The sequence below is a fragment of the Pelodiscus sinensis genome, chromosome 21, assembly GCF_052426305.1.
Source record: "Pelodiscus sinensis isolate ZL-2025 chromosome 21, ASM5242630v1, whole genome shotgun sequence".
Classification (NCBI taxonomy): Eukaryota; Metazoa; Chordata; order Testudines; family Trionychidae; genus Pelodiscus; species Pelodiscus sinensis.
This window is the reverse complement of record NC_143072.1, coordinates 18,253,174-18,281,142: the sequence shown is the minus strand read 5'-3', so window position 1 is coordinate 18,281,142 and position 27,969 is coordinate 18,253,174. Positions and strand designations below refer to the sequence as shown.

At 46.0% G+C, this 27,969-nt stretch overlaps 1 protein-coding gene across 23 annotated transcripts in view; it reads right to left on the bottom strand.

Moving 5' to 3' along the window:
- MSI2 (musashi RNA binding protein 2) overlaps window positions 1–27,969 on the bottom strand; it is a 468,712-nt gene that overhangs the window by 407,330 nt on the left and 33,413 nt on the right. The window lies entirely within an intron of this gene.

Genomic DNA, 27,969 nt, shown 5'->3' with positions numbered 1-27,969 from the left:
GCTGGAGCACACAACATCTACTAACCTGGGCACTGCTAGGTTCTGGTGCCTGAGGAGAACGTGGGGAGTGTCTTTCTCCTTCTCGGGGACCACATCAGTGAGGCTTTTTTGGTTTTTTGCTTGTCACTTATATGCAGCCCCCGACTGATTTTTCTGTGGGTCACCAGTCCCCAACACAAAAAAGCTACCCCACCCCTGACTTAAAATGCAGGGGAACACCTAGCTAGGATGCTGCCCACTTCAGAAAATGTGCCAAAAGCCAAGAGCTTTCACCTTCCCACTATCCAGAATAATATTTTGCCCAGATTGCATGACTGGGTGAGAGGAAAGGGGTAAAAAAAAAGTCTTAAGAAAAGACCCACTCCTTTAAAAAAAAAAAAAATAAATAAATAAAACGAGAGCTTCTGTGATTTAACCAAATGTGTTCCCCCCAACCCAAAACACTGTCCCTTGCACACAGTTTCAGATAGAAATGCTTTCTCACGATGCTTCAATTTCCCACTCCTTGGCTCTCACATGTGAATGAATATTGAAGGAGGCTAAAGCTACGACATTTGCTCAAGAGAAGTGCAGTTTAAACCCTCTCAGGACGAGGGAATGCACAGCCACCTCAAAGAATCACAAGGAAGGTGAGCACGCAGCCAGATGCAAAAAGAGTTTCAACTGAGAACATTATCGTGTCTGCTCTCCTCACACGGCTCCCTTTCGGTTGGCTTTTAAACAGCCAGGAATAGTTTCCATTGTGTTTTTCCGTAAACTTCACTTTGATCACTGGGATAAATGTTTCTTGCCTTTCCCTGAAGTAAGCATAAACTTTTCCACTCATGCTCACGGCAACACACAAATAAATGTCTGAAATGAGAGCACAGAAATTTAACACAAAAAAACCCCACAACCAAACCCTGAAATAGGCAGAGCTTGTTGAAGTCATTGTGGTAACACACAGTCACAGGAGTTAACCAAAAGCACCAGCTTACTTAAGAAGTAGGCAAGATGTGGCTTGCAGTTTGCAATGGAAGCTCAACGTAATTCAAGATGAAATGGAAAAAAAAAGTCACCCTCTCACTAAGAGGTTTAACCAAGATTAAGATGCAAAATAAATAAAAGTATTACTCAGCTCTTCTTGCAACTCTCTTTTCATGTCCTATCCCATCCGCTCCGGCACCTCTGTACACAACACAAGACAGGCTCAAGCCAGGTGAACTAAAGCAAGATAAAAGCAGGGTTGTGTTTTTTTCCATTCCATCTAATAGGTAAAAATGTCCTGTGCCCAGCTCAGGCAAAGATCAGACACTACTCTGGGAGGATTTCTGTTCTCTCCGTGTAATGAAAGCCTATTTCCATACTAATATTTGTGAAGGAGTGTTTTGCTTGTTAGGAGATTACAAGAGACTACATTCTTTTGATCTTACACTTTACCCTCCCTGATAGAAAATGGTCTGAGTCACTTTCTGGATTGCAGCTCTCACAATATTTATAGCTAGTAGTCTGGGAACTAATAAACTGATGATACCCACATTAGACCCAACAAGGGGATTGGGGAGAAGAGCAGCATGGTAGGAGGAGGAACCACGTTGCTAGTCACAGAGCCATAAAATGTAAGGCCAGACCAGACCTGCCCCACACCAGAATCATCTAGTCAGGCCACCCACACCACTCAGCCTCCCTCAAACTAAACCCAACCACTGAAATTAGACTAATCTCTCCGCTGATTTCGGATGTGCCATGGGCAGGTGGAAAACAGGAGCAACTAACTGCACCCCAGCTAGAGGCCCTTCCGCTGGCAGAGAATGGAGACGTGAGAGATACCCAGATAATCCTGGCAAGTGGATTATCACTGCAGAGGAAATGTACAAAAACGTACCTGCTCATCTGACCTTGGGGCAAATTCTTTCATCACCCCACATGCTGCCGCCAGAACATGTGAGCAAGAGCCAGCGAGCTGAACACGAGAGAGAGAGAGACAGAATGTATGCCGGGGCCACCTCAGAGCCTGCCCAACAGTCCATCTCCAGCCACAGCCATCTCTGATTATTCAGAGGAGGGCAGGGGGAGCTAAAGCCCTCAGTACATGTTTAGGGGGCGGGCGGGAAGGACTCTTTTCCTGACCCCTATTGAACACATACAGGTCTTGGTGTGCAGCTGATATCATTTCCTTAGGACAGAGTTGGGCAAAAGAGCTTCCCGCGGGCCAAATATGGCCCTCCAAGCAAGTCGATCCACCCCCGGAGGTCCTGCCCCACTCCCCCCGGCTCCAAGCCAATCGGGGGAAGCGGGGAGCATGCAAAGTCTCCTCCTGCCCTGCCCCACCCTGCAAGGAGGGGGCAGCGCTTAGAAATGCCACATGTTCCTGGCAGAGTAGGAGGAGACTTTGCGTGTTCCCCCTACCACCAAGCCCTGATTGGCCTGGGGGAGGGGGAGGAAGAGCGTGTGAAGTCTCCTCCTGCCTTGCAAGGGGCTCAGCACTTACAGTCTACCACCGTGGTCCCCAACACGGTGCCCGCGGGCGCCATGCCCGCCAGGTGCTCGGGGCTGGCCTGTCCCCGGGCACATGGTGCACAGTGAGCGCCGGTCCCGGGCACGCAGCGCTTGGCGGGGGGGAGGGAGCGCCAGCCCCGGGCGCACGGCGCTTGGCGGGGGGGTGGGGAGCGCCGGCCCCGGGCGCGCGGCTATGGGGGGCCCCGCCCCCAGGCGCGCAAGTGTCCCCGCCCCCTGGCGCCCGGCGGGCGAACAGCCACGCCCCCTGGCGCCCGACATCGTCAAAAGGTTGGGGACCACTGGTCTACCACCAGCTGGTGCTTAGCTGGTGGTTGACTCTAACCACAGTGCTCTCTTGCAGGAAGGGGGTAGGGAGCAAGAGACTTCGTGTGCTCACCTTCCCCCAGAGGAGCAGGCGCATAGAGGGAACCACCAGCTCGGTTCAGAACAGCTGGCATGTCTCTCTGGGTGGGGGGCAAAGATTTCATGCACCCCCCCCCCATCCCCAGACCAATCAGGGTCTGTGAATGGGGAAACATGGAAGTGTCCTAGCACCGCCCCTTCTGCCTGAGGCCCCACCCCTTGAAGTGGCCACCAATCAACAATTATTGCCCACCCCTTCCTTAGGACTTTATGGCTATAAAGAGGTTTCTTGGGTTCTTCTGAGTAACCCATTGAGGAAAGCTCTCCAATCACACCTGTTGGGAAAATGACTTTTCTGGGGGGTAGCGTCAGATCCAACCTAGGAGCTTACGGAGAAAGCAGACTACAGAGGGACAAGAAAAAAAGAATTAGCATAGTGGCATAGGAAAGTGGCCAATCCTACGGGTAGGTAGAATTGTTTCAAACAGCACTGAATAAGAGTCTCCCAAAAAACCATTTTTGCCCACCGCTGTCCTAGATGCTATGGTAATATAAAAAATATTAACAGAAGCAAATATTATTTTCTATGGCAGAAAAGAATTCACCATAACAGGCCAAGAAGAGCCAGACCAGACTGTATGTAAAACATCAATGAAAGTGTTAACACCAGCTGCCTTTGGTGCATGGCATGCTAGTAAATGAAGTATAAGAGACAAATTTATCCAGGTTTCCTTCCTTCCTCCTGTGACAATTCAGTAAGCTGTATAAAATTTACATTTAACAAATCAGCATTCGAATTTTAACTAGAACAGGTGTTCCAGTGTGGAAGCATTTTTATTAATGGTTTACCAAACCTGCTTTCCAGGTATACTGCTTTCTTCTGGTGGACAAAATAGAACTTTGCAGAGTCTGCTTTTAGACAGCAGGGTAGCCCAAATAGTGAAAAAACTTCTTTAATACCAATTTGAGTCTAAAGAAGACATTTTCCTACAGACTGAGTGAAACCCCGGCTGATATCAAAACTGTCATAAGTAAATTTACAAAGACAGTACTTTTATTTTTACTTATTCGTGCAGCAGGATTTAAACTGCAAGTTGACTCCTGCAAAGTCTGTAAGCGGATGGAAGATAGATACACATTCTTGGCTTATTCCTCCACAGGCAGCATGACCAACCTATAAATTACAGGCAGCTTACTGATATACCCAACCTTGGACAAGGGTTAAGAGGAGGCATAATTGAGATGGAAAACTACAGCCTCTGAAATGCTTCCATGACGGGGTGGAACAGGCCTCAGGGTCCCCTGTTTGGAAGACTTCTCTATAGTCTCTCTGGACAGAGTGTGACAGGACCACAGGGGGATACTATACTCATCATATTGTCTCTGGATCCTCAATAGCACAAAAGACCTAGTTTAGACAGAGCTCAGTTAGCTCTGCATGGCAGAGTTCTATTAGCCAAGTCTTCCAAACGGCATAAATCTAATTAGATGTAATAAAAATTATGAAGGCTCCCAGGAATGAAATCGTGGAAGGACTGACATTAAAATAAAGGCAGCCTGACCTGCCAGATTCAAATCCCGCCTCTAAAATTAAGATAAGTAGTGTTAATTTTTTTTAATTCATGTGTATGGCAAAGCCAATAGGAAACAAGAATATTTGCTGAACATTACCAGAGTCAAATCTTTTTAATGACCAGGGCAAGGCAGTCATGTTAGTAGGATGCCGGCAACAATTAGAATGAGAGGATGGAGTTACTAGGGGAAAAAAAGCTCATTTTAGCTGCACATCCAAAACAAGTGGTGATATTGACTCGACTTTTCCTGCTTGTCGGTTTTTGGTCAAATACAGGCCCTGGGGCTGGGAGATACAAACAGGTCCAGAGCTCCTGGCTGCTACCGCTGCTCCTATTGCAGCCAGGGGCCCTTGAAATCACTGCCAGAGAGCCGTGCTCACGGAGGGCTGCCCGGGGCAGGTGCAGCTCTGAGCTTTGCCACATACACACACAGCTCCTGTTTAACAACTAACTAAACAGAAGTTAGATCAGGGGTAACTGGTAACTAAGGGCTGCCTAGTCCAAGCCCCATCCCTTCCACCTGAAGCTCTACCCCTTCTGAGAAGCAGAGGAGCCTCCCGCCTCCCCTATCTTGCCCAGGGGCCTGGTGAGGCTGTCGGCCCCACTGTTCAAATACTGGTGCTTTACATAGACCTTTACACAGCCTTGATCCGTAAACGCTGCATTTTGTCCCCAGCTAGGTAGCTTCTCAAGGGAAGATTTCTCACAGACTCCTCTATCAACCAACCTTTCCTGCTGGGATGCCATGGTAGCGCAGGCTCCTGGGGAGTGCCTGTCTCACTCCCTACCACATTTTTGAAGGTGGAAGTAGGAGGAAGGGAAAGGCAGGTGATGAGAATCTCTCATGCTCCAGGACGCGCCCGAAGGCACGGGCCAAAGTTTCATTCTTCTGAGGACATTCTTGCTCTTGTGCAGCTATCCAAGAGCTGAGCCAGGGCTACTCAACTTGGAACCCGGGGGCCACAATGGTCCTTGGCATGCGCTGCCAGTGCCATAAATATGTATGGAAATCTAGGCAAATAGCTTCTTCCACACTGACGGGCATGATTATAAAGCACTTCCCACAATGCCCCGGTGCTCCCAGCACCTCTTCCCTGGGGGCTAGAATCGCCAACACGCTGTACCTGTCTGTTCCAGCCAGCCCGTCCGCTTGTGTCTCTCAGCGCTCACCCCGCCTGGGAGATGCCTCAGCGTTGTGGAGCGTGTTCCCAGCAGAGACCATGTTCAGAGGATCCCACCTGCGGGCCACGTGTTGGGCCCTGTGTAAACCCAAACTGCACCGTGGGCCGCAAACAAATGGACCACGTACTCGCAGAACTATTGTTTTTTACAACTGACTAAATAGAAGTCAAGTCCGGGGTAACTGGTAATGCAAATAAGAGGATGGCAGGGCAAAAAGATACAAGATGTATCTAATTTTTGTAATTTAAAAAAATTTAATTCTCTTCCAAATTAAGCTTAAAAAGAAAAATCAATTCTCAGTTCTTCCCTACAGCCTCTGCTACCTTCTAAGCAACCGGAAAATAATTTTGACCATCTTTTAGTCAGTTGAGCAAATATGTATTTTACTCCTCAAGTTGATAAGGTTTTTTGCTTCATACTCTCACTTATGGAATCTCCTACTGTACAGTTTGAACCCTCTAGTTTGGCACCCTCAGGACCTGCCTGCACCAGACAATTTGCCAAACCACGGGAGATCAATAGTGTCTAGTAGCACTACCAACACTTCCACTGCTTCCTGGGCTCTTAGATGACATTTAGCAGTAAGCAGGCGCTAATTACCAGCACAGAACATGTGACTGTAAACAAACTTAAATGGGACTGCAGGAAACTTGGCCACACCCATGGAAAGTGAACAGATGTTGCCAGACCAGAGAGTGCCGGACTAAAGAGGTTCAATCTGTACTAGCAGGAGCACACTCTACTTCACACTCAGCTGCTGAAAAAGCAGTAAAAAGAACTCAGTGCTGCTATGGAGAATTCTATCATCCATTGATTAACCGATGTTAATGCAAAAGTCCATCAACATGCACATACTCGTCTTCTTGCAATTGTACTGTGCAGGGGGCAGCCTCGGCAAGGGGTTGGGCCCCCACCATCTCAGTGGGCCACAAGAATGTCATAACCAAGATGGTCTCCCACAATAGGTGGTTTTGCTAATTGCACTTGGGTACCTAGAATTTGCGGGGTGTGCCGACTGAACCATAGCAGCATTCTGATTGGCTGTGAGAGCCATTCGCTCCTTCTGCATCCAATGTTGTGCACAGTCCGCACCCACCTTACTTCATGGGTCCTTGCTTTACGCGTGTGTCACTTTAAGAGTAGTAGGGAAAAAAACAGCATGGACAGAAACAAGCAGAATCTGGCAACGCTGCAGGTGGGTAACGGTAAACAAAGTGTCTCGTGGGCCACATCGAGAGGCCTGATAGGCGACATGTGGCCCACAGGTCGCAGGTTGCCCACCACTGGTCTAGCCAACAAATGGATTAAGGTTTATGTGAACCAGTACTGTGCAATTTACATCCAATATGTTTGGAACATGTCAATACAATATTGATGGTTATATTGTGCCTCTCCCAACTGTTGTGTGTTTCCTCTTGGCAGAGGTTAGCGACTCCCCCTCACCAGTCTGTGTGTATATTACAGAAATTCTCTTAGAATGGATAGACAGTGGGAAACAGTAATTTGGAGTTAGGAGCAGTTTAAGTTGATTTAAAAATTCAGAGGACACTTCAGACCAGGAGAGCAAGGCTAAGTGACATTTCCCCTCTTACCTTCCTTCCAGGGTTCTTGACAATGTCCTGGTAAGTAAAATGACAGAATTCTACTGGCAACCATTTTTTTCGAGCTATTGTTTCTTAACACTGAAAAGAATTCAGGATACAAAAACCCTGGGTCATGAGATCTAAATCCAACTTTGCAGAGATAAAATGATATATCAACACCTATTGCCAGCTCCTCTGCTCAGCAAATAGAGGATGCTGGGTTAGACAGCAACATTTGTTCAGTAGCTTGCCGCTCTATTGATAAAAGTCATCCAAAGAGAAGGGACAGCAGAAGGAAGAGTTATTGTCTTCACACCCGGGGTCCCAAACATAATGGAAAGAACTGATCAAAAGTGTTCTTTGTAATCATAATTACTTATCCATCTGTCTGTATTTCTCTTTGATTCCCACCCTTCACCCAACAGGGATGATGGGGCTCAATGAACTCTATCCACCATTTTATATCTTGTGCCCAGTTCAGGGTCTTATTCAAGGCATCCTCAATCTTCCTCTGTTTTTAGTTCCTTGCACTCTGGTATGCATCATCAGACCAGGTATGCATCATCAGACCATAGACAGGCACCAAATTGAACACACTTGCAGGTATTTTTTAAATGCAAACACCAAATCTAATTTGATTTGGGCAAGTTTCCTAAAAAAATAATAATAATGGGGGAGAGTCTTACTGAGGTTTACTACTACAGGTTGAAGCTCTCTAGTCTGGCACCTTCAGGACCTGACCGGTGCCGAACCAGAGAATTTGCCAAACCACAGGAGGTCAATATTGTCTAGCAGCATTACTGACACTTCCACAGTTTCCTGGACTCTTAGAAGACATGTAGGGGTAAATCAGAGCTAAAGAACAGCACAGAACACTGAGAGCCAGCACTGGTGGCTGTAAACAAACATATGGGACTATGCAAAACTAAAAACTTGCCGGACCACGGATCTTGCGGGATAGGTTCAACCTATACTGCCATAAAATGATGCAGAAATTAAATAATGTAAACCCACTTTGGAGCCTAATCAGAAGACGGGGGAATATTAATGGTCAGTTTACAGCAGTTACAATTCCCTGCCACCCATACTTTAAACTGCTACCATATGAAAACAACAAGTATTTACTATTCCACACAATGCTTCAAAGAAGAAGATAACAAAAGCCTGAAAAATGAGCGGCAGAACAGCTGCTTTAGCCCAGAGGTAAAAGGTTAAAATGACCTCAAATGATTAAGTCCAGTAGAACATTTAATCTTTGAAACTAGATTTTTTTTTTAAAAGAGGAGATATTGATTGCTCCTCCTTACGCCCGAAGCCATCCTACAGCATCACGAAGGGAATGATCAATGACTGATCTAGAGAAGAGGAGGAGACTGCTGCTTATGAAAACTTAATTTATAAAAGTCAATGAAAGGGAAACTATTTCAGTCTTCCTGGAAAAAAAATATTAGTTTTATCAGGAAGGTAGGAAGAGCAGTAAAAGAAATCTAATGCCTTGACTATCCTGGAAATTTGCCCCATTACAGCCATCTGCAGCTGGCCTCTCGTACAAACTTCTCACATAGACAGGGTAAGTTACTTTTTGCACCGGTAGGTTTGCCATGATTTCAAGCAAATGGCTAACCTGTTAGCCATTCACATCCTTAATTATGATAGCAGGAAGCAGTACACTAAATGTGGTGGTCCTAGCTCTTTAGGAGGCATTCTTGAACAAACAGGCAGGTAGGCAGACAGACTCACTCTTTCAAATATGAGGATACTACTGTGAAAGTCAACTCTGGCAGAAGACCCTTCAACTCCTGATGAGAAGAGAGGATTCCAGACAGTCACCTGGAACTAGACCCCCAGGTAAGCGATGGTCCAAGAGGAGAAGGCAGAATAGCAGCAGCAGGGTAACAGAGCCGTAGGTGTGTCTTCGCGTTTCCATTTTGGAGAAGTGGACATGGCAGGCACAGCATAAGAGAGAGCTCATCACCTTCCAGTCTCTGGCCCCACGTCTGTCCCAAGGCAGGGCCTAGCATCTGGCACAGGAACGGGCCATCCCATTGGACTTCTACTAAATTCCCTGGAGAGTCAAGTTCAGTTGGACCATGAGCATGTGGCTCAACGTGATGACCAAGTCCATCATTCAAGTGTTGCTTGTAGTTTTCCTGCTATCTACAGAAGCACATACTGGGACATGGAATCTCCATCTCTGGAGATATTTAAGAGCAGGTTGGATAGACATCTATCAGGGATGGTAGATGGTACTGGGTCCTGCCGTGAGGGCAGAGGACTGGACTCTATGTCCTCTCGAGGTCCCTTCTAGTTCTACTGTTTGATGATTCTATGTAGTTTCTGCAGCCCACACCTCTATATCCATGCTGACAGCAGTGGCAGCCCCTTCTATTTTAGCCCGGCTAGTTTAAAGCCTTTCGTGACCAGCAAGTTGCCCGTGAGTCTCATGCTGGGCCCAGCAAAAGTTTCAGCATTTTCCCTGCAGAAGTTTTGCTTCTGTGCAAAAGGAGCAAGGAGCAAAAAGAGTAAACTCTCTCAACTGCCTGTATTTTCATTAGGCAACAAATCTGATGGATGTGCAAGCAGCACCTTCGAATTCATTAAAAGCTCAAGAGATCCCTCTAGGGTTGCCAGATGGTTTAACCAAAAATACCAAACCCTCAAACCCCCCCTCCCCCCAAAATGGGCAAAACTTTTTGTTGAAAAAACGGGGGAGGACCAAAGTTGTTGAGCAGGAAAAAAAGAGAGACCCAGAGAGTTATTAAGCAACAAAAAAATTAAAAATTTAAAAAACATCATGGCTCCTTTAAGAACAGGAGGGGCTGGGCTCTGCCTCTCCTAACAGGCTGCCAGCAGCCAGTGGCCATCTTTCCTCCCTCCCTGCTCCAGGCCAGACAGTTCCCCTGCCAAACCAGGTAAGTGGCAGGGGAGTGGGGCACTGGGCCCAATTGCTGACTGCGTGTAGGGTTGCCAGGTGTCTGGTATTGACCTGGACAGTCTGGTATTTTTGCCCCCTGGCCAGGAAAAAAAAATAATCAGAAAATACCGGACATTTTAAGTGCCCGGTATTTTCTGAATTTTTTTTTTTTTTTTTTTTTTTTTTAAACCAGACAGGAGCCGAAAATACCAGACTGTCCGGATCAATACCGGACACCTGGCAACTCTAGATCCCGCAGGGAAGAGGAAGTGGACTGTTTTCATTAGAAAGGGGAAAGACTTTTTACTAAAGGTTTAGTGGGGATGGCAGTTCCCAATACAGCACTGCTTGGAGGGAACGGCTTTTACTTTTGCGGATGAGGGCATATCTGGATCAAGTCACATTTTTAAAAAGTAGGCAATGCCTTACAGCTGGTTCTACAAAGCGTTTAGGAAATGCTCATCCGCAGACCTAAACAGATAGGTAAGGTAGGAGGGGAAATCAGAGGGACAGGCAGGGGAAGAGACTTGCCCAAAGTCACAGAGCAGGTGAGTAGCACAGCTAGGAACAAAATCTGCTCCCTCAACTCCCAGCACTTCTGTCCTGCTCACAACTCTGCCTCAAAAGAATCTGACCTTTTGTACTTCTAGACCAGCGATGGGCAACCTAGGCGAGTGAGCAGCCCAGGTGAGCGGCCCTTCATCTCAGCGGCTGCAAGATTGTCATAATCAAAGCGGTCTTAAGGATATTAAAATGTGATTATCTGGCTAATCGTACAGTCGATACAATTTGTATCGACTATACGATTAGTCGATAAGCGCTTCTGTGCAGAGCCGCAGCCGGGGGTAGCTTCAGGAGCCGACTCCAGCCGGGAAAGAGCCGTCCTGGCTCATGCAGGCTCCGGAGCCTCCCATGCTGCAACTCTGCACTTTAAAGAGCCACGGGGCTCTTACTATATTTAAAATGCAGAGGCGCAAAGATCACCGCTAGCCAGGACTGGTTGGTCCCAGCTCGTGCTGAGTCCAGCAGCCACTGCTCATGGCAGACAGGGCGAGCAGAGGCTGGGGCTGGACCAGACCGTGTTTGCAACAGCCAGGGTTGGCCATAGGTAGGGGCTGCCCTGCCCACAACCAGCCCTGGCTGCAGCAAACAGGGGCTCCTTGGTGTCAACAGCCCTTGTCTGGGGGGGAGGGAGGTTCCAGCTCCCCACTGGGACCCCTGCGGACAGAAGCTGCTTTGCAGCAGCATCCCCTATTCCCTCCGCTGCCTCTGCCAACTACAGCCACTGCCCTCCACCCGAGCACTTGCCCTCCGGAAATTACTAGGTATTCTGCCAGCCAGTTGTTTAGAAGTGCTAAGAACACCCACAAGAGGAGGGTTCGTCCAATAGCGACGATCTCGGCATTGTCTTGCACATCCTGAGTGTCTTCTGGGGCCTGACACTCCCAGCAGGGAATGGGGACAGGAATGCTGAAACGGCAGCATTTTCAGCCCTAGATAAGGGATGCCTCCTACTTGCCCATCACAGTCCTGGCAGCTCTGAAAAGAAGTTTCCATGTGAAGAACAACAGCTGCAGCATCTCTCGAGGTGTGAGGCAGTGACAGAGACTGCATCTGGGTGAGTTTAACTACTGTGATATGAGCTGCATTACCCCCAGTCTTGGAAGAGACGGCAGTAGGCGTAACGTAGTCTATAGTGAATCTCATTATGTAATGGAGAAATTACGTTGCAATTATCTAACAGCAGACCACACACACACACACACACACACACACACACACACACACACACACACACACACACACACACACACACACACACACACACACACACGTTAGCTGTCAGCTCCCGGATCAACACCCTGATAAACCCGGAATGCCCTGCTGGGTCAGCACGTTACTCAAACTTATGCTACTTTCTTTGCGACCAACGACAGCTGAAATCTGTGGATCTTGTTCGTAATGTTTTGAACTCAAAGCTAGGAGCCCACATTGAATTCTTAAGGACCTGCCTCGTTTTCTTTTTGTGTAAGCGGAATTCGAACTCCATACATGCTAAAAAGGCATCGCAAAGACACCTTCAAAGTTATTAATAGTTTTGTTTAGAGAGAGGCCTCCACGGAGAGCAGGGCTCTACTACGTCAGTGCTGAATGCACCCCTAGCCAGAGAGTCCCTGTTTCACAGCACTTAATAGAGAAACCAGTGAAGTAAAGCAGGGGTACAGAGAAGTGAGGCAATTTACTCCAGGGCATGCACTAGAGAAGAGAATCCAGGTTTCCCAATTCCGAGTCCAACAACCTCTCCATTAAGCGAGGCTACCTTTCACAATTTAATTTGACAGCAAAATACAGAGATAGGCCAAGCTATGGCTGTTTTGCAAAGCATTGGGGTGTAAGAGGTTGCACAAGCAGGTAAAAATATATCCCTTAAGCACAAAAATCATCTCATCATCTATATCATATATGCAAAAAAATCACAAATTGCTCAGCGTGGGAGAGGAGAGAGTTTGCACCTGTTGCATTAGCAGAATTCCAGCATAATCCAGGGAATACCAGTGTACAATATTCGCCTCCTACCATTATCACAAACAAGTTTTCCCAAGGGCATAAAAAACACACACAGAAGATAATAAAAAAAGACGCAAGATCATTGCCACGTGATTAATATTAAGGATGTTAAGAAACGGGTATTTTGCTCATCGTGTAGTCAATACAATTTGTATCGACCACACAATTAGTCGATAAGGGGAAGCTCACTTTGGGACCATTGCGCCTCTGCGTTTTAAATGTAGTGAGAGCCACCAGATGGCTCTTACTACATTAAAAATGCAGAGGCATAACAGTCCTGGTTCCAGCTCATGCCGGGTCCAGCAGCCCGTTTGTGGCAGCCAGGACTGGCCACGGACAGTGGCTGTTCTGCCAGAGCAGTCTCCCCATCCCTCTCTCCCCTGGTGCTTCTGACAGAGGAGGCGGGGAGGGGAGGAGGAGGAGCAGGTGGCATCGCAGAGAAGGTGTACTTGCTTACATACCTAGTTAATGTTATTCTATTAGATGCAGAGGTGCTGTGCCAAGGGTTGCTTCCTCACCCCCTGGCCTGAAGTGATAACACCATACACCACATACATGCTTTCAACCATCAGTGTACGTCTAGCAGCATTACCAGCACTTCCACCACTGCTTGGGATCTTAGAAAACATTTAGGGGTAAATTAGAGCTAAATAAGAGCACAGAACACAGAGCCAGGACTGGAGGCTGTAAACAAACTTCATGGAATCACAGGAAACTCGCCCACATCCATGAGAAGTGGACATCCAGCTAATTAAAATCATGCTGGATCACAGATGTTGCCAGAGCAGAGACTGCTGGACTAGAGAGATTTAACCTGTCAATACAAAGGATCGTCAAATATTTACTCGGTGTAGAGGGCACTTTACAGAGGTGGACACAGAGTTTGACAGAAAAAGCAAAGAGGGAAAAGTACATGTGGAAATGGGAGAGAAAAGAAAGCTAAAATGTTAAAGCATGGTAGACGTGCAATAGCCGTGCCTGTACCCCCGTGGGAGGAGCTAAGAGACTGGGAGCGCAGGTTGTCATAAACAGAAGTTGCTTCCAGCTCAGACTACTGAATCGCCGAGCCTGGTTGCTTGTTTTCAGCATTGGCCCACCCACAATGTTTCAGAGCAGAACGACATTCCAATGTGATGCCATTTGGCAAAACGAGCAATGCCGCATTTCCCAGGGAAATCTCTTCTTGACATCCTCCTAGCCCGGCCACCGCCACCACCACCACCCGGTATTTGCTAGGAAGTGATGTGGGACGCTAACCCTCAAACATGCTCATGCTTCATGGTTAGCCTCCCACAGCATTTCCTAGCAAATATTGTTAGAATCATGAAGTGAAACTTCCTTTTGTTTTTTGCTTTGGTTTTGTTGGGTTTTTTTTTAATCCACCCACAATACCAAACTCAACCTCCTGCACCAATGGATTCCTTGCAAGGCAAACTAGTCTTTCTGACCAGCCTATCTGACCAGCTTTTATTTCACAGCTCTTCAGCGCCGGAGAATTGGCTTGTCCTCACATTACAGATTTAAAATTAACTAAATACAGATTTCACTGTGCCTTCCCTAGTTCTCAACAGCTCAGGTTAAGAAGAAGCAGAGATGCCTAATTAACTCATCTCGGACTTGGGTGTTAGAAACTCAGTGAGTTTTAATCCAAGCTCTGCCATTGACTCATGTCATCTGTTGTGTCTTAAAATTCCCACATCTGAAAAATGAAGATACTACTACTTTCCAGCTGAGAATTAAATGTGTGCATGGTGGTTGAAGATTTAAGGTGCTAAATGAATGCTTTGGTTACTAAATCATCTGTAATTATCCTAACCTGTGCCATGTAGTTGGTAGGCAAACTCAATTCCTCTATTAACTATTGTTCTATTCGGATCTTTTCAACTAGTTATATGTTTGAAGTGAGGCACACAAAGTGGACATATATACGCCAAACAGGGATAGACCATTTCATAAGACATTATTTTCTGCAGTTATTTTTACCCAAGTATCTTATTTACTGTGCTTCTGGAACCACCATCTAGCACTGGGCAGAGAACTTCACTGGGCTGACCATGGCGACTTCAGGGCTATTTCCTCTGGCAGAATTTAAAACTCTACAAAGACCTGTCACGATTCTTCTAACATTCCTCAGCAATGCTGCATCTCTTCACAATTCAGAGAAAAAGTTGCATCAGACTCCCTGCCACCTAGAAAACGGACCTTTATATTTTAATACTTATCTGAAGTAAAGTTAAAAAACAAACATGCACATGTGCATATCTCCCCCAAGTAATTATCTCCCCTGACTGATGCTACTTCAAACAGGTTGCATAAAGGCACAGGTTTATTTGATTGCATTACCCAAGCCCTCAGCTGGGACACCAAAAGAACCTGGCTCCATTGCCAAGTAGGATTCCCTATAGATTAATTTACGAATGCCTCTGTGCATCTGTTTGGAGAAAAGTCTGCAACAGCCTCCAGGTGAGCATGTTGCTATGGAAAAACCAAACATCCTCCTTATTACTTCAACAGCACATGAGAGCCAGTCCCTTTCCCACAAAGGCCAGCAACAGTCCGAAAATAAGAATGCAAGATTAACACACTCCTTGTAAACGAGATGGAAAAGAGAAAGAGAACTCAACTCAAACTGCCACTGAAATCACAGCAACATCCAGCCCTAAAGGAAACGTCATTTAGGATCTTGTATATGCGCCAGAGGCAGACTCAGCTGAAACAAACAAACAAAAAACCACATTCCTTTTTGAGACCAAACTTCTTATCCTGATACTACCCTAGTGGAATTCCTGCCTTTGCAAATAATAGGTATGATGTTACCCAAACCTCCAGAAAGCAAACTCCCTTTTAAACAAGACTGTCAAGAAATATTATTAGAATTATCTGAGTTAGTTAGTTAGTTTGTTTTTTTTAACTAAAACCAGCTTCCCCTGATCTCCCCCTCCCCGCAAAATCAGAATGGCTTAGTATAAGCCTTGCTTAGCACTTAGTCAACTTAGCACTTAGTCAACACTTCCTCCCCCAGCTCGGAATGAAAATTCAGGTTAGAAATAATAAGACTCGTCACATCTCCTCAACACTCCCTCCAAAAGAATAAAACCCCGAGACACACCAAGAGAAAGCCACTATCGCTCTTAATAGCCCTATCTCTGACCGACAAACTCCTGCCTCGCAAGCCAGGGAGGTTCTGTGGGCTGCAGCAATTCCATTCCCACCAAGCCTGAACGTGGTTTAGGATATGTCCAAGGCTGCAGAACTCTCGCGCCTTATGACTTTCTTCTACCCCTCCGGCCCGACCCGGCTTCCACACACTTCCTCATTCCTACGTGGACTCAAGTCCTGCCTCTGGTTTCCTCCCCGCATCTATGGCTACATATGGACAGAGGAACTCCACCGAGGGTATTCGGGGGGTCCACACCCTGGTGAGAGGGCTCCCTCAAGTGTTGGGCAGGGAGTCAGCTGTTGAGCAATATCATGGAACCCTGAAGAACAAGGGATCGTCTTCCCCCCCCCCCCCCCAAGGAAACATCTATGGAAGGCACGCTGCTCTCAGTCAAATAGAGAAAGATCCCAGCTGGTGTACAGGGTGTGGTGCACTGCCCTATGCAGTGGCACTTAGACCACTTACAGAGAGAATCATAAATCTGCTCGACAGCCTTAGCTGCAAGCCAGCTGGCTTTTAGCTCATGCTGTAAAGACTTGTGCACTAAGCGCCAGAGGTCCCAGGTTTGGTTCCACCTGTCGACATTAAACTGCCACTGGAACACACCAAAAAAACCAAAAATAGTTTTGCTAGCTGAACACACACAGTGCCAGCATGGATATGGCAACAGAGCTGGGAGTCAACAAACCTTGATGCTTATGCCTGACTCTGCCAGTAACCTTTCGTATAACCTTGGGCAAGTTCCCTCTCTCTGTAGGCATTTCCCCATCTGTAAGAGAAGGGTAACAGTATTTCCTCTTGTCTTCTCTAGTGTAAGATTCTTGAGAGCAGGAAGTCTCTCTCACTGGGTCTGTGCATGCCTTGCCTCGGGGCCTGTAAGTGTTGATGAAACTCTGAAAAGAACTGGTTGACTTGAGATAATCCAGTTGGAAGCCAGATCTGGTGATCTTTTCAAAATACCCAGTTGCTGGATTATATAAAACTTAATTTCCACAAGTAAACACACATGCCTTCACACACATGCACCAGAGATCCACACTTCATTGGGTCATGGGGGGGAGGGAAGGTTACAATGATTGTACAACATGGAAAATTTAAGATCCGATAGGTAGAGCCCTGCATGGGTATAGATTTTTGTATCTGCATTCACAAAAATGAGCCGCGGATATCCTCATGGCAGATATGGATACCCACGAATATAAAGCAGATATCCGCAGATTTGCAGGGCTCTACTGATTAGGGAGGTGAAAATGTAACTTTGTACATGGTTAACTGGGCTCATCGGTTAACCTTCATGGTTACATGCAGGCTCCTGGTATGCTCCAGGAGCTGGCTTAAAAGTGGGCTCCCTGCATGCACCAGCTCCCCAGGAGCTGCTTCCCCGTGCCAGGCTGCTGCCTCTGTATCAGAGGAAGCAGCGCATGGGCAGATCAGAGCTGATATGTGCAGGGAACCAGCTTAAAAGCTGGCTCCCTCCCCTGTGTGTAACCATTGAAATTTTCAGTGGTTACACAATTACTTAAACGCATTTTAACATCCCTCCTGCAAGATGGGCACTCCACACATACCAGCAGTTGAATTCAAACAAGGAGCCATGCTATGCATATGTATGTGCCCACTGCTGCCGTTTGTAGGAGACAGAAGCAAAAAGCCAAGTTAAGAGGGTTTGCAACTGCACCCAGAACCCAAAGCGCTGCTTCAGTTGATAGAAATTCAGCCACTGAATCACAATAATCACCATCCTCCCGTTAAACTGGTATTCTGCTCCCTCTCAACACGCAGGCTAATTGTACCCTCAGCAGCACTTACCAGAGGCTGGAGGGCTTTCTTGCATTTGGCAGCTTAGCCAGACTGTTCACTAACCTTGCTTCGATGTGTTTGTTTCCCCCCTTAGACACATTTGGAAAAGGTTCTCTCATTTACGTGAACGCGCGTGGCTGTCCTGCCCAAGCAAGACACGCTGGCATCCGTGAGTTGTCTCTGCTACCTCCACTTCAAGTGCATCAACCTTGAAAAGAATTAACTCACCCAACTCAGATGTCACTTGCCTCGTTTCTTCCTTGAGGGAAGTCAGTAAGGTTGCCAGATACTTTCACAAAAAATACCGAACATGACCAAAGTTAGAGAGGGGGGAAAAAAAAAGCCGCACCCAAAAAATAATCACTGCTCCTTTAAATCCCCACAATCCCTGCTTCCCCACCCCAGCCAGATGCAGCAGCGGAAGAATGTCCCAAGCAGCCTTCCATCCGAGAAAAACAGAAAATACCGGACATTTTACATGTCCTGTATTTTCTGTTTTTTTACTGGACGGGGCTGCAAATACTGGACTGTCTGGGCCAATACCGGACACCTGGCATCCCTAGAAGTCAGAATGGAGGGACAAGAGGAAGAGAGTTGGCCTTATTCAAAAGAAAGATGGGCAGGAAGCAAGCACATTCCAAACAACTCTAATTCATCCCAGTTCTTTCCTTTACAGACCTGGAGGTGCCGAACAATCCCAAAGGAAGTCTCACACTAAGGGAGACAGGTTCTCCACTCCCTTTAGGATAAACCTATGGCTTGCCCTGTAAGTATTCCCTCTGACGTTTTTCAGATAGGAAGAGACCTAGAGGAAAGGCTACTACTAATCCAGACAGAAAATTCTCCTTTTTAACAGAGAGTGCACCATGTCTTATAGAAATTGGGATGAACTGAGCCACAAATGTGCAAACAACTTCACAGAAACGAAGACCCGCCTCCCCCCACTCAAGCAAAGCACTCTATACATGAAGCCCTGGTCTATACTAGGGAGTTATTTAAAAATAACTATTTAAATAAATAATTATTATAATTATAAAATTATAATTATTTAGAAATAATAAGCAGAGTATCCACACTTCCAAGCTGGTTATTTCGAAATCTGTACTCCTGCTTTCCTCAGGGAATAAGCTTATTTCGAAAAATAGTTATTTTGGGACTTATTTCAAATTTAGTTATTTCAAAATAATTTCCTAGTATACACATGCCTGAAAAGCCCTGAGGGTTTCCAACTCTGCATTCACTCTAGCCTACCTCCCTTGCTTGTTCTCCCACACCCCCTCATTTTCTCTTGGCTGGGCTGTGGGACAGGGTGAGGGCTTCTGCTGAGGGTGCAGGGTCTTGGCTGGAGCCAAAGGTGAGGCATTCAGGATGCAGGAGAGGGCTCCGGGCTGGGGAAGAGCATGGGGTGCCAGGTGGGAGGAGTTTAAAAACCAGCTCCTCTCGTGGACCAGCTGCCTGTTGCTCCAGGCTGCTGCTGTTCAGCTGGAGGTTCAATCTAAGTGCCATATGCCCCTGGCCGGGGAGGAGACTTTGCACGGTTCTCCATCCCCAGGCCTCGAGTGGCATGGGAGGTGGGGGAGCAGCAGGGCATCCCCGGAGGCCAGATCAACCCACTTGGCAGGCCAAGTCTGGCCCGCAGAGTCTCTCTTGCCCACCCCTGATTTAGGACAAGATGTATGCATAGCCTAAGCCTCTGCATTCACTGTACTACACATACAATAACTTCTTCCCACAGCTCACAAATGTATTTATTTATGTAAATTACAATAGCACGCATATGATAAAATTACAACAAAGCAGCTTGTGCTATTTGATCAAACAAAAGAGCTCAAAGAGTGGAAAAAAGCATCATTTTTTAAAAATAATAAAAACATCTATTTCTATTGTGACTTATTTTTAAACAACGCTGTCAGTCACGCACTGTTAATTTTCCCAATTTATGATGAAGCTAAAAGCAACAAATTGCTTTTAGAAAAGCAATGGGGGGAAAAAAAGCATTAAGGAAGCAGTCAAGTTTGATAAGCAAAGACGATGAAGGAAAAAGCCCACCACCAAACGTCTAAGGAAATGCACTCAGCAGGAGGAGTTAGAGAAAGCCAGTTTAGAGTTTAAATTCTTTACCCAAATAATATTTTTCCGACACTCTTTTGGCTTAAGACAAACACACCGTGTAAAGTTAACCTATTGTTTACCTTTTGCTTAGAGTAAAAGGGTTTGAGAACAGAATCTGAGTTTATTAAAAGGAGATCCAATTCAGCTGAACTTAAAAAGAAAATGCACAGGCATTAAGAAACACACAAGAAATAAGGTTCCAGTGAGTCTCCAGCCCAAACTATGAAGCAGAATATTAACTAACATACATACCACACACTCAACCAGGGAAACAAAAACAAAAGCATTACATCATTAGAACAAATCCTCTTGGGCTAATCATGCCCAAATTCGACACAGGTCCCAGCAACCATACAAATTAACCCTTTGTTAAAAGTCCTGTCCGATGTAAAGATGATTTTAAAAAGCAGGATTCCAGCCAGGGAGTGTGTGGATTATTAGGCCCTAAACTAACCGTTTAATGGCTTTGCAAGGGAGCATGGGGGCAGATTTAATTGCATCACTGAGACAAATTTAGGCATCTTTAAAGAGAATCTGCAGGGCTCTGGAAAACCCCAATTTCCGTTTTGGAGAGGAAGATAAGGCTGGCGGCTGCTGATCTGAGCAATCCTGAATACCATCACACCACAATAACTTTGCAGACTGGATCAGCAAATGCAACTGTTGACACCCAAGGCTATCCTTAATATGTTTTATTCACATGGACGTGCATCTGTCAAAATATTATTCTGCAGAATACACAAACTCCACATCAAAAATACAAGTCATCAATTTCCATCCAACATCAGCTAACCTTTTGTTCCCAAGCTATTACTGGGGTGAGCTGAAAAGGAGGGGGGAGGGGGGCTTAGGTGTGAAACCAGTTGGACATTTCTCTTTCTGCACTGTCACCTTTCTTTGACGTCACTTGTCTCTGTCGTAGGAGCCACCTGTATGAGCTACCAGTCACGCAGCACCTTCTCTTCCTCCTACCATTCGTCTGAAGACAGATTGGCAGAGGGCAGATTAATAATGACAATTATACTCACCAGATGCTCAGACGTGTCTCTGAGTCACCAACCACGTTTAAAGATTAAAACAATTCCTGCGGCACCAATGAAGAGAACACGCTCAATCACAAGTATGAAATATTACTACATGGAAGGGAAAATATTAGAATAGCTGGTTTGTTTTCTGCAGAAAGTTAAGATAAAAGGGAAATATTTTTAATTTTCCAGACAGATTATCAGCAGAAAGATTTGATATTTGTCAAAAAGTGAAAGAAAAAAAAAAGTTTTCAGTGACCAAATGTTCAGGTTTTGGTCAAATATTTCTGGTATTGAGCTTTCCTGCTTAAAAAAAAAAAAAAAAAAAAAAGAAAAAGAAAAAAACACATTTTTTTTCATAAGAGCAGAGAGACACTTTTCACAAAAATGTCTGTTCTGTTGAAAACTGAATTTTCTGTTAAAAACAGTCTTAGTGGAAATTTTCAGCCAGCCCTGGCTCATATGACATTTCACCTCCGTGATTTCAAAAGCATTTTACAATTCATCACAGGACCCTTGAGACGTGCCCTGAACTATTATCTCACCCATTATGCTGAAAGGAAACTGAGGTACAGAGCACCAAAGGACATCCGACATAAAAATGGCAGAGCCAGGGCTGGGACTCCATGAGAGAGGCTGTGCCCCCTACTCACTACAGTCACCAACCCCCCACTCGGCCAGGGAGGGCCCGTGGACGAGGCCACCAAGCCATAGCTCCTCCCCACCACTGCCGGGGAGGGTCCGAGGCTGACTTGGGCTCTTCCCCCAGACCTCCAGCCATCAGGGAGGCCACCTCAGCCCTTAGGCCACCACAGCTGGCCTCCGCAAGGAGGGGCCAGGCTCAAGCTGTGCCAGGCCCAAGCTACACCGGACCCAGCTTTGCCACCTGCCTCAAAGGGGCAGGTGGCTCCTGCTGCCCCCATCAGTGGGGAGCTCCAAGGGGGGAGGACGCATGGCTCACGGTTCCCCAGAGCACAAGGGAGGAGGAAGGTCATGCGGCTGACATCGGGGGAAGGGACTGCAGGTAGAGGGAGGGTCTGTGGGACACAGAGTGATGCACGACGTCACTGAAGTCCCTCAGGAAAAAGTTTTTTTTTTCAATAGAGAGAGAGAGAGATTTTCAAGCCTTTCAAACTATCTGCAATTATACTTCACACCCAACACAGGCCTTGAGGGAATAACACAGCTGATACACAACTACAGTCTGAACCTCTCTATTCCAGCAACGTCTATGGTCCAGCAGTCCTGTCTCTGAGTGTCCTGTGCTGTTCTGCAGCTCTAATTTACCCCTACATGTCCTCTAAGAGCTCAACAAGAGTAAGCTGTGGAACTGCTGGTGATGCTCCTAGACAATAGTCTCTGGCTCAGCACCAGTCATGTCCCATGGGTGCCATACTAGAGGTTCAACCTATATTCTCAAAACAGCAGGGAAGAATTATTTTGAGGAGCGGGGGAAGATATTATTTAAAATATATATTTTAAGTAGCCAAATGGTCCAACTCTCCAGGCATTTACTAGTGCAGATACAGAAGCACACTCCCTAGGCCAGGGCTACTCAACACACGGCCCGCAGACTGCATGCGGCCCTCTGCCCGTGTGTTTGCGGCCCTTGGTGTGGTTTGGGTTGACTATGTGGTTTGGGTTGATATATGTTTTAGTAGTTAAATTCCTGGACTATTGTGAAGCCAAAACAGAAAAGTAGTCGATATACTGGTCTTCTGTTGAGATGCGTTTTAGTACTTACATTCCTGGACTGTCATTGCTCATTAAAAGTGCTGTCATAGGAGTGGAAATCAGGTAAATATTGCATTTTAATAATATCAGCAGAACTGACTTAAATGGGGCCCGTGTGTTGTGTAGTCTTGCCTTAATCTTTGTATTCATGCCCATCAGTGTGAAAGAAGCTATTTGCATATATTTGCATGTCTATGCAACCACATTTAAGTTGCAGCCCTCGGCATGTGCTGCATCATTGTGGTCCCTGGGGCTTCCAAAGTTGAGTAGCCCTGCCCTAGGCCATCCCCACCAGAGAACTCTGGCTACCAACCCTTCTCAGCATAACTCAGAGACAAACACGGTTCATCCCATCAGTAGGCGGGGCCAGACATGGGAGGCTGCCCAGGAGCCTTTTCAGATCCTCTCTCAGCATCAAACAATCCCAAGGGTTATCCAAAGTCTCTCTCCTCCTACTTCCCCCCCAGACGGGTGCCAACAAATATCTGTTTAAACCTAAAACCGGAAGCCCTAACTGTGACTAACTGAAGTGTTGTACCAAAGCAAATACACAGAGAAGATTTATGACAAAGAGCTGCTGGACTTCTTCCCAGTGCTAGGAATAAAAAGGTCAAGCGGATATTTGATTTCTGTTGATAGAGCCTGAGCCTTGAAACATCCCTGTCCACCTAACAATCCCCACCAAAACATGGATACTTGATTGGAGCGGCTTCAGTCCAGAGACCCAGCCAGTCTCAAAAGCGTAACATTAAAAAAAACAAACAAAAAAAAAAAAAACCACCCTCCAAATGTACTTATCTCTCTCCTTTAAGTGCTGGTACAGATTTGTTTAGCACAGCATGCATCAGGGTACATGTGCCCACATGAATGCCTGAATTAGAAAAAATATTAAGCATTCACATGCACACCCATCTATTTCTAATACATTTCCCTTTGCTGATTACATATTTCAAACGAAGGCAACGGAGGGAAGAAAAACTTGGGGGGAAATTAATCAATCAGCTACTTGAGCCTTTTATGCTTTCACAAATAATCAAGTAATGGTGGCGAAGTATCACAGGGCATCATCCCCCATTAGAAGACGACAAAAGTATTCAACTCTGCATCCTGATTAGCTGGGAAGAGTTGCATTGCAGGGCAACCTCACCAAATCCCGACAGCCCACTCACGGGAAAATAATAATGAGGGAAAATACCCAAGTTAAAATTATATTTGTTACATTTGATTTTTTCCCCCCTTCTGGCTTCACTTTGAAACAAAAACCACCATGTATATTTTCTTCACTCTCGTTCCTTTAGCTATTATGTGTTAGGAGTTTATTGTGTTAGGCACTGTAGAGATAGACCCTGCCCCAGCCTAACCAAAGCTGGGAGGGGAACAAACGGAGAGCAGGGAACAACACACCAAAGGTCAGTAGCAAAGCAAAGATTAGAACCTTATGTCTCCTAGTTGCTCTATCCACTGTACTATACTACTATAGGAGTCACCAAGCACCTGCACTGTCATCTACTAAATGATCAAAGTACACCTCCACAAGCCTTACAAGTATGCTGACAATAAGAATCAAACCTCACCCTTCGGGACATAACCCAGCTACTGGCAGAGTTAGGGGGGAATCTCCTTCCCCCAGCCCTATGCACAGCATTTGGGAAGAGTGAGAAGAGGTTCAATTAGCCAGCTTCTGCAGCATCAGATCTTGACTGTGGCTGGAGGATGGATTTTCGATGTGATGAAACAGCTAAATCTGGCATTGCAAGTTCCATATGATATGGCTCGCCTAGGACAAATTCTCCGTAACGTGAACCCTCTTCCACTCTGGCATTCTGAGGGGGGTTCTCAGCATTATGGGAAGACTTAGGGATGGGAGGGGGGTTTGTCCATGAGTCCTTAAGACCTTTTCAAAATCCCCAAGCTGCAAATCCCCATCCTAGGACCGTGATCCTCTAGTCAAACACTTCCTTGAACTGCACAGAGTTATGCCCATAGAGTCCAACATGCTAGCCACTAGCCACATGTGGCTGTTTGGCTGGTTAAGGGTGGCTAGTTGGCTTGAATAAATATAATACAATACATGGAGATATACAATCTCAGAGCTGAAAGGGACATTGAAAAATCATTGAGTCCAGACCCCTGCCCTCACTACAGGACCAAGTACCATTCCTGACAGATTTGCTCCACATCCCTAAATGGCCCCCTCAAGGATTGAACTCACAACCCTGGGTTTAGCAGGCCAACCTTCAAACCACTGAGCTATCCTGCCTCCCACAATTACAATGTGGCTATTTGGCCAGTTGAGTGTGCTAGTTCGCTATTGCTCTAGCCACTGTAGGCATTTCCATTCACTACTCGAGTAGTCAATAAGGGGGAAGGGGGGCGCACTTGCTACCCTCACTGCAACTCTCCCTTTTATAGAGGCGTTGTGGCTCTGCCTTTTAAATGTAGTAAGAGCTGCCAGCTCCCACACTGTGCCTCTGTCTTTTAAATGTAATAAGGCAGCAGCGGCTCTTACTAGGTTTAAAAGGCAGCGCTGCAGCACCTTGCATCCCCTCCCCCTCACTCCCCGGCTCCTCCCTTGCGTGTCCAGGCTCTGCGGAGATGGTGCTGGGGGGGAACCGGCTTTTGCTCCCCTACCTCCTTACTGCCTCTGTTATAGTCTACAATTGGACTACTCTTTTACATCCCTACTACACTAGCAGTTTTATATCGGCTACTGCTATGTGATGAACCAAAAATGGAATAACTTGCATCAGGATGTTAAATCAGACTTGGCTGTAGCATAAATTGACTAAGACAACATTATGTTTATGGGGGGAAAAAGCACACATTCCCCCTCATCCTAAATACACTTAAGGCTGATCAGTCCAAGCCAGATTGTAGTCTATAGAATGCTTATTACACTTAAATCCTTATTATGGTATAATGCTGTTTTACTTTTAGGGGAAAGAATAACTTTCCAGCATTTAAAGGTGCCGTGTTCAATTCAGTTAGTTGCACCTGTATATATTAGGTGCAACAAATCAACAATAATTTGCAACAAAGGTGACTATTAATCATCTCCACATTATTTATTGCTCAGCATCATTAGTACAGAGTCTCTTCCAGCATAGAGGAAGAAAAAGCAGTTCTGGGACCCAGAGCTATAATTCAAATCTTTCTCGCTCTCTCTCTCTGGTGTCAATCACACATGTTCTATGCGTGTACAAAACAGGAATATACAAATGATAATAGCACTTTTATTGTGTATTAAAAACCCCACACACAATTCTGGCTTTACTTTTACTTACGCGCCCCCCCCCCCTCCAATCTCCTTCCAAAAAGATAAAGTCCAGTAAATTAGATCTATAAATCTGCTCTTGACAAGGGACGAGTAATCTCTGAGGACTGTCTTTTGTTCTGTGTTTGCAGGGTGCCTAGTACTATGGAATTCTGATCCCAGTCTAGGGGCCCTACATGCTACCGCAGCACACATAATAGAGACTTAGAGTTCTTTCATCTTGTGCACAGAAGAGGTCCGGCATCTGTGTCATCTGGTTACACAAAATCCGAAGGTCCCTGGCACCTCTATGATTGAAAAGCAGCCTTATGCAATCCTGGCTCTTTCTGCTGAGTGCACCAGTTGCTGTTTTATGACCCACGAACTAGACCAGGGCTACTCAACATGCGGCCTGTTTGTTTACGGCCCATGGTGCGGTTTGGGTTCACGCGGTACTTACCACGCGGCCGAGTGGGAACCAAAACAAACAAGTAGCCAATATAATGGTCTTCTGTTGATATGCGTTTTAGTAGTTAAATTCCTGGACTATCATTGCTCATTAAAAGTGCTGTCATATGGGTGGAAATCGGGTAAATATTGCATTTTATTAATATCAGCAGAACTGACTTAAATGGACCTGGGTGTTGTGTAGTCTTGCCTTAAACTTCGTATTCATGCCCGGAAGTGTGTAAGAAGCTATTTGCATATATATTTGCATGTTTATGCAACCACACTTAAGTTGTGGCCCTCGGCATGCGCTGTGAGTATCATTGTGGCCCCTGGGGCTTCCAAAGTTGAGTAGCCCTGAACTAGACTGCCACCCACCAAGTCATTTGAGAGTGGCCTTTGGTCAGCAGCAACTTTTAATCACTGTTCACCTGGTGTGGATCTCTAATGACACTCTGCAGGCGAAAGGCCCTTTCCCACGCCCGGGCTACCCAAAGCTTCCTCGTCCTGCTCAATATGGCCAACTTACCTGCTGAGATCACTTCAGAATGTTTAAAGTTACCTATCATCAGTTTAAAATTAGCCACCCTCCCGCTTCACCATCATCAGGGGCTAGAAAATAAATACCAGAGACCAGTGTTCCCGCTAAGCCAGTGTTTCTTAAACTATGTTGCGGGGCACACCGGTGTGCTGCGAGGCAGTTGGAGATGTGCCGCGGAGAACAACAGAGTGCAAAATGGCTGCTCTTAAAGGGGCAAGTGACCTTTATTTTTACTCAATTACCCCCCCCCCCTTTTTTTGGTTCAACAAAAAATCCTTGGTGTTCCTCATAAAAAAAATTGTCTGGTGTTCCTCGGTCTTAAAAAGTTTAAGAAACACTGCTCTAAGCTGCAGGGCAGCCAAGTCACAGATGATAAATCAGCCCCGCCCAGTCAGAGGCTCAGGGCTCCATGCAAGGAACTGACTAACTGCGCAGGGCTGATCCATCACCTGTGAAGCTGTGCTGCCACACAGCTTAGAGGGAACACTGCCTCAGACCTCCAGTATTTGCAGTGTGGTCATGAGGTAACATCCAAATAATCTAAAACTGAACTAACACCACTGGATGGGTTTTATTTTATTTCTGAAAACCAAGAGAGCCATATTGGATTTCACATACCTTGGCTGAACTTCGAGATCACAAGCGCAACATTGCAGTTTTGCTCCATAGTTTATCTCTAAGGCTATGTCTAGACTGCAAGCCTCTTTCGAAAGAGAGCGTCTAGACTGCATGCGGAACTTTCGAAAGAGCAAGCCGTTTTTTCGAAAGAAAGCACCCAGTGAGTCTGGATGCTCTCTTTCGAAGAAGCCCTATTTACATTCAAGAACGCCTTCTTTCGAAAGAAGCACTTTCGAAAGAAGGCGTTCTTCCTCGTGAAATGAGGTTTACCGCCGTCGAAAGAAAAGCCGCGTTCTTTCGATTTAATTTCGAAAGAACGCGGCTGCAGTCTAGACGCAGGTGAAGTTTTTTCGGAAAAAGGCTACTTTTCCCGAAAAAAACCCTGAGTCTGGACACAGCCTAAGTCTACTGGTGCATAAGACTGAGATAGGCAATGCTTGTGTGTGTGTTGCTGGGGAAAGGGAAAAAATAAGAGTCTTTTTTGCAAGCTGTGTTCCATCCCCCAAGCCAGCATTAGAAGAAATAAAGACAGCGGATATAGCTAGGAGATAAAGTTCTGAACTTAAAAAAAAGAACAAAGCAGTGGATTCTGAAGCTGGAAGGACAAGATACTATAT